Below are 15,988 nucleotides of genomic sequence, written 5' to 3'. Positions count from 1 at the left end.
TCATATACCCCATTATGGGTGTTACCATGGTCTTAAATTTCCACGAAATTGTCGAAATTTCTATTGAAATTTTCAATTTCTGTCACCCTCGAAATCGAAATGGCAGTCGATTTCAATCTTGCATAATTTTCGTCGAAATCTCAACAAATCATCTGAAATTTATCGAAATCTCGAAATTTTAAATCAAATGAGAAATTTAGGAGTGAAGTGAAATTTCTATCTTAATTAATTTTATTTATTTTATCAAAACAAAATATTATTACAAGTGCTTTTGAAATTATATGAAAAAATAAACATAGAGTAATATTTTATTTAACCATTCATGTCTAAATTATCATCATTAGTATGATAAATAATATTTAAATGATTTATGAATTTCATTTGTATTAACTAAATATGTTTAATGTACATGATCTTACAAATATGTTTGATACACATACTATTTTACAACTTTTACACCTCATACAAAACATAGATGAATTTAATTTGTAATATATTAATCATAAAACTTATATTATTATGTTTCTTAACCATTTCTAAAGTTTCACAAAGAATTCCATGCTTTGCTACTAATTTCCGTTATTTTTTCAAATCGAAATTCAAATTGACATCGAAATCGAAATTTCCGTTTAAATTTCTGTACTTTTGGAGCTTCAAAATTTGAGTCGAAATTGAAATTTAAGACCTTGGGTGTTACCCTATGTATATCCTTCCATGTGCAGTTAAGCTACATGTGCAGGGGAGTGTTAGGGCTTGATATACATTGCTGGCTCACATCTAACAGCTAAGCTTTTAGGTAAAGTGATGGCTTAACATTTCCAAACTTAAAACTATATCCCATTGATACGTTGGAATGGGGGTTGGGTGGAACGGATAATTAAATGATGAATATGTAAAATTACAGAGACCAATTCCATTCCATTCTTGTGTACCAAACAAATAATGAGTTTCTAGAAATATTCCATAAAATATTCCCAAAATAAAACCTAAAATTAGCACAAAACTAATTTGATAATAAGATTAAGTTCTATCATTTTTCTTTCAACCACCTCCCTCTCCACCCCCCCCCCCCCTCTAAAAAAAAAAAAAAAATTTGACCTCAAATTTGAAATCTGCGGAGGATGCACTTCAGCACCTATTAGTTTACCACTTTTCCTAAGAGCTTAAGCTATTAGGTTGTGAGCCAACAATGTATATCAAGCTTTAACACTCCCCCACATGTGCAGCCTGTTAGTATGCAGAGAGATAATTTATCACCCATTACAAAGGAACACAATAATTTTTAAACACCACACAACAAACATGGGCAACAAGAGTAGAACCCAGGACCTCCTTGTAACCAGCTTTGACATTATGTTAGATTACCACTTTACCTAAAAGCTTATGCTTGTTAGGTTGTGGCCAACAATGCATATCAAGCTTTAATACTCCCCAATGCGTGGAACCTGTCAGCACATGGGAAGATAAACACACGATAAATAACACCCATTACAGGGAATACAATGATTTTTTTAAACACCACACAATAAATGTGGGCAACAAGACTAGAATTCAGTACCTCTTGCTAACCATGTCTGATACCATGTTAGATTACCACTTTACCAAAAAGCTTAAGCTATTATGTATATCAAGCTTTAACAAGCCAACAATGTATATCAAGCTTTAACAAGCCCTATTGTTTTTGTGTGTTTTTTAAAGTAAAACTCTGGGTTGGTTCAGATCGGTGTAGTTGAAGAAGGATTCATCATCCATGGACTCTAACAAGGTTTTTTGAGACCTGTCACTTGCTGCAGTTGAAGGGAATTAAAAAAAGGGTGATGAGGAAAGGAAAAAAAATAAAAAATAGAAAGAATAGCAGATGAAGGAGGTGATGAACCATAAAGAGGAGAATGAGATGGAGAGCTGCATGGAGAAGGAGAAAGTAATTCGTGCCATATTTTGCTCTGATACAAACTTATGCCAAATGATAGATAGAGAGAGAACATCTATGGTGGAATAGAAAGCTGTGAGAGAGAAAAAGGAAATAGAGAGAAAAATGTGAGAAAAGAGAAAGGGGAAAAGGAGATATGGGGTAAGCATATGGATACCTTTGCAGGGGATCATAATCCTCGTGTGCGCACAACAGATTCCAATTCATCATTCCACCTACTTGAAATTCATTTACAGCTAGATGTTCATAGGTTCTCATGACTTGGCACTCAAGCAAAAACCCTATACACCTACCTATCTTCAGTGGTTTATTTTGAGTTCTTGTGAACATCGTGAGGAAAATATGGGCTGATGGCATCCTTGGCATGTGCTAAAGAACCAACATTTGAAATGGCTCCAAGTAATGGCATTGCCTCTGCTATGAAGGTACTTTTTCTGGATAAGCAGGAGTCTGATAAGAAGCATTGATCATTTGAAGCACTGTTTCTGCATTTTTTGTTCCTCTTAAGGTAGAAGACATGAACCAAAAATTAAAGCTTGCCGTTTAATTTGTCAGAACAGTTCTTTGATCAAAGTTCTGATGATAATGGGGTTCAGTTGAACTATAAAGGCTGATCGCTGACAGAATATTTTTAAGTTTGAACTTTTAGGGGATAACAGTATACTGCTTTCCATAACTGAGATTACAGGACAAGAATTGCCTTATATTTTGCTAGAAGAGATTGCTTATGGGAACTGAAGATTTTTTGGGCCAGGGAAAACCGTCATTGGTTAACATTTTCAGGGATTCATTTTTGATAGTGAGGCTTCTGGTGTATGGAATGAGCCATGTCTTGTGGATGAGTGCATGAAATCTGGTAGAAAAATCAAGTTGTAAGGATACCAGATGGTGCTGAAGTGATTGGTTGATGGACAATTTAATTATTGGTGCTTGGCACTGCTGGCAGAGGTATCTGATGGAGCATGTACTGCCTGGAGATGTGCATACTGTGGTTCACAAAATTTAGGTGAAGGTAAATGGAAGTCTAGTGAAATCTGGAAATCTGTTTTGGAAAGATTAACATTGGATCAGGGGCCTAGGTTTGCATATATATTGAAAAGGATGAAGATTTCTTGTCAACAATGGTGGACTTTCCAATAGAAGTCACTGGAGATGGGAGATGCAGGCTGGAGAAAGGAACCATTCCTGAAATGAGAGGTTGGAGGGATGTGATTCTTGGCCATGGGGAACTGATCTTTTTTGAATTGAAATGGATATGGGCATGTTACTATTTTCCAAAATGGTGGCCTGTGGACAAGTTTGAAGACATTGGATTGTGGCATGGAGTCTCGAAATATACTTAATATTTTAGCCTGTCTGGTTTATGAGTAAGGCCAGCTTGTCCAGCAATAATTTGGCTCATAGGAGTGGAGTGATGAGAGTATTGATAGTGAGCATTTACGTGGGTTAGCCAGATGCAAAAGCTCAACTGGATGCAAGAGTCTATTATTAAGACTGGAGGTCTGCATTAAACCAGCTCTAGTGCAGACCCTAGCAAGGATGGTCAGTCAATTTAGCATTTCTCCTGCAAGGAAGGTAATTTGGTGCAAGAAGTTCTTGTTGCTGATTGACCCTTGGTTGGCAATTGTGAACCATGCAAATGCGATGCAGGAGAATTGAAATTCCAATGGATAATTGTGAACCTGATGGAGGAAATCTATTGCAGAGGTTTGTGCTGCACATAAAGCTAAATATTGTTTTCTTGTTCTCAAAAAGGACTCTGGGTGCTGCAGATCAGGGAATCAGATGTGTTTCACCACAACTGAATCATAAGGTGCTATTGGCTGAAGAAAGAGTTTTGATTGAATGGTGGAGATGTGTCACTGGGGGGCAATCTACGGATTTGAGTAGAGATTTGGGGGTAATTCTGTTATTTGTGAGGCGGTGGGGGGTAGTAACTGCACCTTCAGGTTAGGGGTTTGAAATGAAGACAGTTGCTGCATATGATTTTTGGCCCAAACAGAATGGAGGATTGGTTTTCAGAGGGTTGGGGGGTGGTGGTGGTGAATATGAATTCCTTCTATTGGATAAATTAAGAAGCCACAGGGATGTAATCATGCAACTTCCTTAGTTCTCCAGCTTCTTGTTTGGCTCTAGTTTCTATTTCGGTTGAAGGCATAATTCGTGTATGGATAAGGGTCAAGTTGTAAATGGAAACGCCCAGATGATTCATGCGGCTCTAATTGTATCTCTAGTTTCTGGCCAGTATGTTTTTGATTCCTTGGATGAAGTAAATGTATTGAAGGAAACAGGGCTGGAGCTGGATTTTGTTTGGGTAGATGATGTTTGTCCTAGGAATCCAATTTCTGCTGATGACCAGAGTTGCCATTCAATAGTCCCATTCACCAAAATTTTGACTTTTTTTTTTTTAAATAAAGGTAACCTTGCTCCTGATTTTATTGCAGTGGATCCTAATCCTAGACTCTTTCGTTCTTTCAGTAGTTTAAAAGCAGTTCTGGATCCTGGTAGTTCAGAAAATTATTTTTTAAAAACCTGTTTTAGGATGATAATCCTAACAAAGGGGTCTTGAAGTGTTGACTATTGAACCTCTAGGAAGTGAGAGGGACACTACGGACTAGTGTTCTTTTCTTAAAGATGTAGATCTTCAGTTTGTTAGTCTTACCAAGAAAGAGCTGAAGGTGTCAGTGCTCTTTAGAGAGAATAGTGGGAGGAGGCTGTGGAAAAAAGAGAGAATTGAAAAAACTTGAACCACAGACTATGATGGGGGTAAAGATAGATGGTGAGGGGCTGTTAGGGGTAATCCTTGAAGGTTTTGAGTTGGAAAGTGAGAGGTTTAGGGTATAGGATAAATTGGAGGGCAGTTCGTGAGGCTTTAATAGGTTATAGCCTGGATACTATTTGGTTTTAGGAATTGAAGCGGGTGTTTGGAATGGTTTTTGAATAGGAATCTTTGAGAACCTATGTTTAAGTTTTGGGTTTGGTTGTCAGTCTTGCGATTCTTTAGGAGCTATATTTGTTTGGCATGATTCACTTCTAAAGTGGATTGTCTGCTTGGGTCTTTGTTTGTGTATTTTCTCTTAGATATTAGATATAGATAAGAGTGGTGGCTTACTTCTATTTATGGGGAGTGGGGGCGGCATCGGTAGGGTGTGATTTTAATGTCTTTAGGACTTATCAAGAGAAAGGGGCCCTAAAATCAGCTGTTTTTGAGGGGTTTTGTTGATTTTATTAGATATTGTGATTTTTGAGATATACCTTTCTCTAATGCTTGGTTTACTTGGTCTCTCTTAGGGAATAGGTAAGTGGCATCTGATTTCTTCAGAGTAAAAAATGGGAATATACTTCAGATTTAGTCCTAGAAGTCTACGCTGGAATTTTTTTCAAGAAGTCCATGCTGGACTAGTCTTTGATCATTTTCGTATTTTGTTAAGAGTCAAACTGTGGGAGTTGGGGCCTACACTGTTTTGTTTGAAAATATATAGTTGATTCAACATGACTTTTATAGATTAGTGGCTGGTTTGTGGAGTGATTGTCATATTTAAGGTTCAGGTAATTTTGCTTTTATGAAGAAGTTGAAATTTTTAAAAATCAGTTTAAGATGTGAAATAAGTAATTTTGTGGAGATTGGTGAAGAAAAATGACCATTTGAGGGAGATCAGGGTTTTGGTAGGATTCAAGGGAGGAGCTTTTCACAGATGAGCAGGAGAGTATAGGGAATAATTTAAAATTTGAGTTAGAAGTGCTTTATTGTAGTTGGGGACTACTAAGGGGTAAGTGGCTGGAGGGAGATCGTATTACTTTGATTTTTTTCATGTAAGTTTGTGAGTAGGAGGAATAGAAATAGGATTAGGGGTTAGAGGTGGAGTGTTATTGCAGAGGAGCATACTTTGTTTTATATGGTCTTGTTTTCTGAGGAGAACATTTCAAATCTGCTGATTGATCGATTGGATTGGTGTCCTAGCAGAAAAGCTGTTGGTTAGATGTCCGTTTACTGTGGAGGTGGTGAAGGAAGCAGTGTGTGGTATAAAAAGTTGGTAGAGCACTATATTCCAGTGGTTTACTATTGCTTTCTTTCACCATTGCTGGGATAGCAAAGGGCAATCTTTTGAAGGTTGTAGGAATGAGTGTTAAGTCTACTATCACTCATGCCCAAGAAGGATCGTTCTTTGTGGGTAAGGGTTTGTGGGCCAGTTATTTTGGTGACAAGTGTATCATATCTTGACAAAGATTGTGTACAAGATTGCGTGGCGTGTTGAATACTGCTATTGAACCCTCCAAGCAGTGTTTGTTGGAGTTTAGTTCATTCTAGATGCTGCCTTGGTTGCTAACTATGTTGTATAGGATGCTGGGAGGAGGAATAGGGAGTGTATTGTTGTTGTTACTGGTTACCTTAGTTATTTAGTATTATTGCTGTGTGTTATCAAGGGTAGTATGACTATTGTTATGTGCTTGGCATATATTATAAATAGAGGGAGAGACCTATTTTTGTGATTAGGTTTTGCAATTTACGCACTACTCTTTAGCATGGTATAAGAGCATGGTCCCAAAACCTAAACCCTAAGTGCTGCAGCCACCATTTAGCTAAAGCCTAAAGCCTTAAATCCTCTGCATGTCTACCATTATAGGAGAATTACTAGCATCACCATAGGCTTGAATATCAGTCAGCAGCTGTTAGAAGACGCAGCAGCTGCCGGAAATTCCATGTATGACATTGCCAGTTCAGGAACACTAAAACACCTTTAGATCTTGCAAGACCAACGCCATAGCCACTCACGGACACTGCCAATCTGTCAACCCCTGAAATCCATTGCCAGAGCTGCCTTCATGCGTCTGTCCGCTGGTTGAAGGCTGTCCTGACCCCACGCTCTGGTGTGTGAAGCTTCTCACAACCATGGTTTTGGCCTGGATTGATTCTATATTGTTCAAATCCTTGATGAATCGTAATATTGAGTTTTGGGTGATGGATTTTTGTCCAAAGATATCATCTTTTAGTTCATTTGCAACCCTCTGGGAGTGATTATGTGGTACTGCTGGAAGCTGTTTGTCGGTGTTTACTGAGTTCATTAGGCCTGAAATAGAGGAATGACACACTGATATTGCACTAAACAAGAGAAGAACACATCAATATTGCTTCAGAACATCACATAGGCGTTGCTGGCACATGCATGAGAATGTCATCAGCATTGAAAGAGCTATAGTCACCCAGAATTGCTATTTGTGCTCCTGCGATGCATCTTTGATTGAGTCATATGGCAGAACACTGCTGAGGATTCCATTAATACCTCTAGACAACTTCAATCAGGGAAGGTTGCAGCAAAGAGGCAGTAACAGCTGCTGATTTGGAGGAAATGAAAAAGTTGAGATGGTAAATTCCAGTCCAGAAAACTCCAAATTGGTGGACTGATGAACATTGAATCCCCAAGTTTTTTAGGGGTTTTGCTCACCCATGGGAGGGATGTAAATCTGTGGTGTCACTGTGACGTATCAAACAGCTGATTTTAATATGTGAGTTTAGTGACGAAAAGTATGTAAACAGTATGACAAACGTACTCATTGACAGTGAATAAAAACGAGGCTTAAGCATGAAGGATTGAGCCTTGCTTTCACACTATGTTATGTTTCATGACCCAAACATGAATGATCGAGCCTTGCTCTGACACCATGTTATCTTTCATGGCTCAATGTCACGAGCTAAGCTTGTTCAGGGCATTATGGTTGCCTGTGACCGCTTATCTCGTGTGTTTGAGATGGGTTTCCATCATGTAAATACTAGTGTAGGGTAATTTTCCAGTATTTATTTCATTGTAAGCCAAATAAGGCAGTATGACCCCTCGGTCACTTTGATGTTTCCTAGTGCCAGAGTGAGAATAGCCCAGAAAGCTCTTTAGGGGAGGGTGAGTGTTCATCAATCATTGTAAAACTCACTAGCAATTGTCAACGTGCTTAGCCTACTTGCCTCCCTCACTAAGTACAACATGTCAACGGAGGATTTGTTAATGAATTACGTTTGCTTCAATATTTACTGCTTGGTTGCCACGGCTTTCATGAATTGATTATTATTTCCGCTGCTATCTGATTGAATGTTAATGAAAGTGCTTCGTGGATGAATGTTGGTAAACAATAGGCTGGCTAGTTAAGCAAGAGTACTTTAGCTAGCGCCGCATGGCCCTTCACAACGGTGTGAAAAAGTCGGACCATGACATTTGGTATCAGAGCCAAGTCAGTGACACTTGGTGAGAGTCCAAGGTTGAGTTGCTACGTGAATTCGATTGCCTTCGTTGTTGGATTTGGGAAGCTTTGGTAAGTGACCATGGCACCAAACAATGCTGAGAGGATCAGCGTGCTGGAAGCACAGGTTGAGGAAACAACCAACACTATGGCCGCGGAGGTGGCCCAGATGAGAGAACTTGTTGATGAAGTGATGGGATCACAAAAACATCAAGCAGGTTTGATAGGCGACATGTCAGAGGACTTTCGCCACACTGTGGAAACTTTGCAAGCCTGGATGGCAGATCTGGATGCAAAGGTAAATGTGATGGTTCTTGCTATGGGGAACTCCAACACTCCGGGAGTTAGCAAAACCAAGGTGCCAGAACCCAGGACGTATGGGGGTGCCCGAGATGCCAAGGAGTTAGAGAACTTCTTGTTTGATGTGGAGCAGTACTTTCGCGTTGTGAGGATGACCTCAGAACAGGCAAAGGTGGATACTGCAATCATGTACTTGGTTGGTGATGCCAAACTGTGGTGGCGTAACAAGTACAGAGAAATTGAAAATGGAAACTGTGTAATTGATAGTTGGGCAGACTTGAGGAGAGAGCTCAAGGCCCAATTCTTTCCTGAGAACGTTGAGTATAATGCAAGGAGAAAACTGAGAGATCTCAAGCATTCGGGGTCAATCGGTGAATATGTGAAACAATTTTCTGCTTTAATGTTGGATATTTGGGATATGTCGGAGAAGGACAAGTTGTTCTATTTTCTTGAGGGGATGAAACCATGGGCAAGAATTGAACTTCATAGACAAAGGGTTCAAGCGGCTGCAGAACGCTTGACAGACTACGCTGGTGATGAGACCGCTTCGTCCAAACGGTTTGGTGGAGAGGGAAACAGTGGAAAGTCTTTCAAGAATGGCAAACCCAAGAGTGGGGGAGCCGACTCTAAATCATCAACCTCATAGGAAGCTTCGTCGTCTCAAGGGTTCAACACATCCAATGGAAAGGGGAAGAGTAAAATTGAGTGTTTCTTGTGTCGAGGTCCTCATAGAGTTTTTGAGTGCCCTCACAAAGCATCACTTAATGCCTTACAGGCTTCTATTGCAGAGCAGGCAGTGGAAGATGATGGGGAAGAGGATGATGCTCCAAGGGTGGGTTTAGTGCGGTTGGTGAACGCATTGGAAAAGCAGGTAAAAACACCGAAAGTTACACGGGCAAAAGGGTTAATGTTTGTGGACTCGAGGATAAATGGGAAGAGTACTCGCGCTATGGTGGATACGGGAGCTACTCATAATTTTGTTTCGCAGTTGGAAGCAGGAAGACTCAACTTATCCTTAGAGAAGGATACAGGACGCGTGAAAGTAGTTAACTCTGTAGCCCAGCCTACTCTGCGAGTAGCCAAGCAAGTGGCTATAAAGCTTGGACAGTGGGAAGGTCATGCGAATTTCACAGCGGTACAATTGGATGACTATCCAGTCATTCTAGGAATGGAGTTCCTAATGGGGACGAGGTCAGTGCTGATGCCTTCGGCTGGTTCCCTGTGTTTGATGGGAGATCACTCGTGCATGTTGCAAGTCGTTGCAACGAAAGGAGACGAAGGGAAGTCCCTTTCAGCCATACAACTCAATGAAGGATTGGGTAAGGGTGAGCAGACACGTCTAGCCACGGTGGTGGTAGACAAAGAAGTAGGCCAAGAGCTGGAGCCTACGACCATCCAAGCGGTGTTGGATGAGGATAAGGAGGTGTTGCCGGATAAGCTGCCTCAAAATTTGCCTTCACGACGGATTGTGGAGCAAGAGATCGAGTTATTATCAGGAGTGAAACCACCTGCTAAAGGCCCATGTTGGATTGCGCCTCTTGAGATAGTAGAGTTGGGGAAACAGCTTGATGAAGTGGAAGCGGGATGTGTTCGCCCTTCCAAAACGCCGTTTGGAGCATCGGTGTTGTTTCAAAGGAAACATGAAGAGCATCTACGGAAGGTGTTCGACAGGCTGAGGGGAAACAGTCTGGATGTGAAGAAGGAGAATTTCTCTTTTGCTCGGCGGAGCAACAAATTCCTTGGTCAATTTGTTGAACAAGGTCATATCCGGAGGGGTATGGAGAAGGTAAGGATGATTCAAGAACGGAAGATCCCCACGACAGTGAAGGAGTTGCGTTCCTTTCTTGGCCTTACTAGATACTGCAGGAAGTTCGTTAAGGGGTATTCGCGGAGGATGACTCCAATGACAGGACTACAGGGGAGGTATTATTGGCCGCACATGCGGGATGATGTGGTTGATTATACCAAAACTTGTCTTACTTGCCAACAAGACAAGGGGGAGTGGAAGAAGTATGGTACTTTCATGGCCACACCAAAGTACTGTTTGGCAGAGGGGACGACACAACTGTTCCTTGTGACTATTGTGAGATATTGGGGCGTTCCCCAAGTTATTATTTGTGACCAAGATTTAATGTTCACTGACAACTTCTTACAGAGTTTTTCAGGATATTCAGGTCACATCTTGACATCTCTTCGAGTTATCACCGACAGACAGACGGACAGATGAAGAGATTCAGAGAGCTACTAGATAAGTACTTGCGCCATTGTGTCAATGACAACCAGAAGAATGGCGTGCAACTACTTGATGTGGCTCCGTTCTGTGGCAACGCCCAAAGGCGCTCAACAACCAACAAGAGCCCTTTTGAGCTTTTTATAGGCCAGCTGCCGCTGTTACCTCACATAGTGGGCGAGCCGTACATACGAAAGAGTCTCAGGGCGTACATCTTCACCAGCGAAGGGAGAAAGAATGCAGAGTTTGCCCAACCCTATCTGGAGAAAGCTTCTAAGAAGATGAAGAAGTGGGCAGATCAGGAGAGAAGACCGCAATTTCATGTCAATTGCCTCAAGCCATTCAACGCCAACACCAACGACCTGAGCAGAAGTCAGTCAAAAAGCGCAGAGTTAAAGACAGTGCAACCTGACAAACATGATGTTAAAGAGATCCTTGCAGATAGAAAGTTCATATCCTCAAGGAAGAAGCGGCAGAAGTTCCTAGTGAAGTGGAAGTGCCTTGATGACAAAGAAATCAGCTGGATTTTTGTGGAAGAATTGAAGCCATTCGTGGACAAAGTTGAAGTGTACCTATCGCCAAAAGTCTACGAGGCCGTCGACCGGATAAGTGGGGGAGAATGTCACGAGCTAAGCTTGTTCAGGGCATTATGCTTGCCTGTGACCGGTTATCTCGTGTGTTTGGGATGGGTTTCCATCATGTAAATACTAGTGTAGGGTTATTTTCTAGTATTTATTTCATTGTAAGCCAAATAAGGCAGTATGACTCCTCGGTCACTTTGATGTTTCCTAGTGCCAGAGTGAGAATAGCCCAGAAAGCTCTTTAGGGGAGGGTGAGTGTTCATCAATCATTGTAAAACTCACTAGCAATTGTCAACGTGCTTAGCCTACTTGCCTCCCTCGCTAAGTACAACATATCAAGGGAGGATTTGTTAATGAATTACGTTTGCTTCAATATTTACTGCTTGGTTGCCACGGCTTTCATGAATTGATTATTATTTCCGCTGCTATCTGATTGAATGTTAATGAAAGTGCTTCGTGGATGAATGTTGGTAAACAATAGGCTGGCTAGTTAAGCAAGAGTGCTTTAGCTAGCACCGCACGGCCCTTCACAACGGTGTGAAAAAGTCGGACTGTGACACTCAAGCATGGAGGATTGAGCCATGCTTTGACACCATGTTATGTTTCATGAGACAGTGAGAGAGGCTCAAGCATGGAGGATTGAGCCTTGCTCTGATATTTTGGTATGTTAATGAATGAATGAGTGAGAGGCTGCCTCTGTCTACAGTGTACATTATGCTTTTACCAAAGTCGTAATCCGCCACCACTTACACAATGGAGAGGACTCATCCAGTATCCCCATGCAAAAAGGAACTATTCGAAATAACTGGGAAAATACATAAAGAAAGATAAGATGCGAACAAGCCTCTTTTCTTTCATAACAAAGCACAATATCTCAAGGAGAAAGAACTTAATCTAGGCTTTTCCTTTGAAGCAAATCATTAGTATCAATCTTATTGTGGATTGCAGTTCAAGTAAAAGCCTTCATTTAGAAGGAATCTTAGTTTCCAAATAAAAGAATACAAAAAAGGAAAAGCATTAGAAGTAGAAGTCAAATGTGTGAAAAAAGACTCGCAAGAAAAATCCCCAAAAACATCTAAACACTCAATCCCTTCTTCCTCCCAATAAAAAAGAACCAACAAATCAAAGCATTGGTCTTCCCTTTCATTTAAATTCCTTCTAGAATGGAAATTTCAAGAATTCATACTCCTAGAAGTTGTAAAGAATTCAGAAATAGGAGCATCGCAGAGGTTAGACAAGCAAAAAGATGGAGAAAAGGTTGAACCACAGGAGCCTCCCCTTCCCAACGATCCTATCGAATTAAATTCTCTCCTTACTAGCAATCCTAAGGGCTTGCAAACATAACATTTTTTCTATCTCTAATGTCCCACTCATTGTCCTATGTTCTAGGGAGTCCAGTTCTAAAAGAAATCACTGCAATCATGTCCCATCTTGGAAATGTTTTTGGACACCCAACATGGTTTTAAATAGCGGTATTTACTGTTACATAACAGATAGTGACCATTACGGAATGCCATTATGTAATGTTTTTCTTGGGTTCCCGATACTATTACACACTGCTAAATCGGTGAGAAAAATAAGTCATTATGGACTGCTGCCATTATGTAATGGCTATTAGAGTCCTTACGAATATGCTATAGGACTGTTACAACAAAAAATTACATTTATTTTTCTTCCTTTTTCTTCTCATTTTACTTTGTTTTCCTTTCGTAAGTCATTCTCGATCACCTGTGCAAGCGAGGGGGAGAAGATTATAATGAGGATGATAATGGTATAAAAAATTATTTATTTCTATTAATATTCACAAGAGATGCATTCATTAAAAATTTGATATGAACACTAATTTGTTAAAAAAATGTTTATTTTGACAATGCTAAAACTTTGATATTTCTTGTCGATATTTTTCGACTTCAACCTTCTTTTCCTTCTAGTTTATGTCATGCTCATTGTTGGCAGTTTATTTATTTGATGATAAATTTATAATTATATATTATAATTGTAAATGTTAGGTTATAGTTATACAATGTAACTCGTTGGAATAAATTTATAATATATTTGTTATTTTAACAGATAAAAAACTTGTTTTATTTATTGTGTTGTATGTCTTATGTGTCTAATAGATTAATACAACAACAACAACAACAACAACAACAACAACAACAACAACAAGCCTCGAGTCCCACTAGGTGGGGTCAAACTACATGAATCCTTTTCCACAAATTCATCCGATCGAGAGCGTTTTCCTCTATTAAATTAAATACTATTAAATCCTTCTTCACTACCTCATTCCAAGTTATTTTGGGTGTACCCCTACCCCTTTTAATGCCAGAAACAATAACTAACTCACTTCTTCTCATAGATGCTCCACTAGGCCTGTGTTTCAAATGTCTAAACCATCTAAGTCGCTCCTCCCTTATCTTGTCTTCAACTGGTACTATGCCTAAATTATTGCATATAGGCTCTTTTCTTACTTTATCTTTTAATGTTACACCACTTATCCACATTAACATTCGCATTTCAACACCTTAATACTAATAGATTAATGTGGTATATGATTATTTTGTTTTATTAATTTAACTTATCACATGTACGATTAATGAAGAAGTGAAATATATATGTTTGTACATATGTATATTTCTAATTTTTCTATAGCATTCTAAAAAATGAAGGAAATTTTATTGTGCTTGCTAAACAAGATTAGTAAGTTGAAACAAAGGATCAAAATGTATTAAAACTCTCTTTAAGAAGGCTTAAAAGATTAAAACATGCAAATAAACCACTATACATAAGATTGTGTGTGATTGAAAAAAATTTCTTTGCTGTTATAACTGCTTCCCATTATGTAAAATGCGCTACTCTTGCTTCTAGGGACACACGTTATTGTTACTATATGCTACCACTATTTAAAACCGTGGCACCAATTTTCCTAAACCAAACCCACCCTCCTATCTAGGTGTACAACCTATGTCCCAACTTGCAAGATGATGTTGAGTTCATACTATTCCCCATTCTATACCATGAAAAAATCCTTATCAACTTCTTTATCTTATGAGCCATTTCAATATAAATCCTAAAAAAGGACAAAAAATAAATGGGAATGGACATAATAATGTAACTTTTAGGACTAATATATTACAAATAAATACATCTATGCTGTGTATAAGGTGGAGAAGTTGTAATATAATATGTGCGTCAAACATATTTGAAAGATAATGTACATTAAACATATTTACTGAATCAGTTAATACAAATGAAATTCATAAATCCTTTAATTTATTATACAAATAATGACAAATTAGAAATGAATGGTTAAATAAAATGTTGTTGTAAGTTTATTTTTTCATATAATTTCAAAAGCACTTGTCATAATCATTTGCTTTGATAAAAGTAAAATAAATATATTGAAATAGAAATTTCATGTCACTCCTAAGTCCCTCATTTGAATTTTGAGGAAATTTCATTGCATAGTTCAAATTTCGACAAGTTTCGCTAAAATTTTGTGATTTCGATAGATTTTTGATCATTTGTTGAGATTTCGCCAGAAATTATGCAAGATGGAAATTGACTGACATTTCGATTTCGAGGGTGACGGAAATCTGAAATTTCAGACAATTTTGTTGAAATTTAAGACCACTGTATAATCAAGTGTTGAGTTATGACTTATTTTCAGAAGGTTTTACGCTTGAAGCTTGTTCCAAGTGGGAGGTTCCATGCAAAGGGCAAAGGGGCACGAAAGGCCTCCGAGGGTGTAATGTCATGATATAGTTATGTGAGGGCATTTGGGGTTTTTAGATGGGGGCTATTTACACATGTTTGTAGCTTAGGATTGAAACACATTTTTCATAGGATGGTGGAAATTGCGCAGGTGCTAAGTGCTGATCCATGTAAATATATATGGTCTTGTTTTCTTCTATTTTTTTTTGGATTTTTTGCTTTGTGTATCTGCATAACATTTGGGCATGTTTCCACAACATCAAGGCCAGCCCAAGAATAATGGCTTAAAATGTTGGGTCATGAACCAAAATCAAGATGGGAATAAGGTGGGTTTTGGCAATCTTTGAAGCCCATACCTGTTTACCAGTGTTATGTTTAGAAAAAAAAAGATTGTGGATCACAACAGCTCTTTTGTCTTTTTTTGTCCAGGGTTCTTCTTTCTCAAGACAAGCAACCCATGGGGGCAGGGTGTGGATGTAGGGTTTGTTGCTGTTAAGGATCAACGGCGATCTATCTTGGCATTAGTAGGAGATCTAAGGGAAAACACACAATGATGATCGACAGAAGGTTCATTGTGGCACCTGGAAGGTATCTTCGCAAATCAGGGCTGAGGGTTATGATAAGGATGCTTCTTGGAGGGAGATGATTCAATCTGGATAGGAGTGCTCCATGCTGTTGAGCGAAAAGACCATTCAGCAGAGTGGCATACATAAAAAGTGCTTAAAAGGAATAGTGATGATAGATCCTCAAATTGTGGGGATTGAGTCTTCTAAGGAGAAGAATGGGAGACTATGATGAATATGTTGAGGGGGAAAAATGGGTTGCTGTTATTAGATGAAGAAGTTGAGTTTGGTAATGCTTTTGGTGTCATGATGGATCATTGTTTGTGAGTTATGTGCACCATATGGTTATAACATGGATTGTTTTTTGGATGGTTTCTCTTGTGTGTTGGAGACACAGACAATGGATCTGGAAGGGAACCAAACTTTTAACGATGAAGTTACT

At 39.1% G+C, this 15,988-nt stretch overlaps 1 protein-coding gene across 2 annotated transcripts in view; it reads left to right on the top strand.

The window, feature by feature from the left end:
* LOC131146729 (transportin MOS14) overlaps positions 1 to 15,988 on the top strand; it is a 101,938-nt gene that overhangs the window by 35,133 nt on the left and 50,817 nt on the right. The window lies entirely within an intron of this gene.

Source organism: Malania oleifera, chromosome 13 (genome assembly GCF_029873635.1).
Source record: "Malania oleifera isolate guangnan ecotype guangnan chromosome 13, ASM2987363v1, whole genome shotgun sequence".
In the NCBI taxonomy this organism is placed as follows: Eukaryota; Viridiplantae; Streptophyta; class Magnoliopsida; order Santalales; family Ximeniaceae; genus Malania; species Malania oleifera.
Note: the sequence above shows the minus strand (reverse complement) of the source record. Positions and strands in the feature narration are given on the sequence as shown.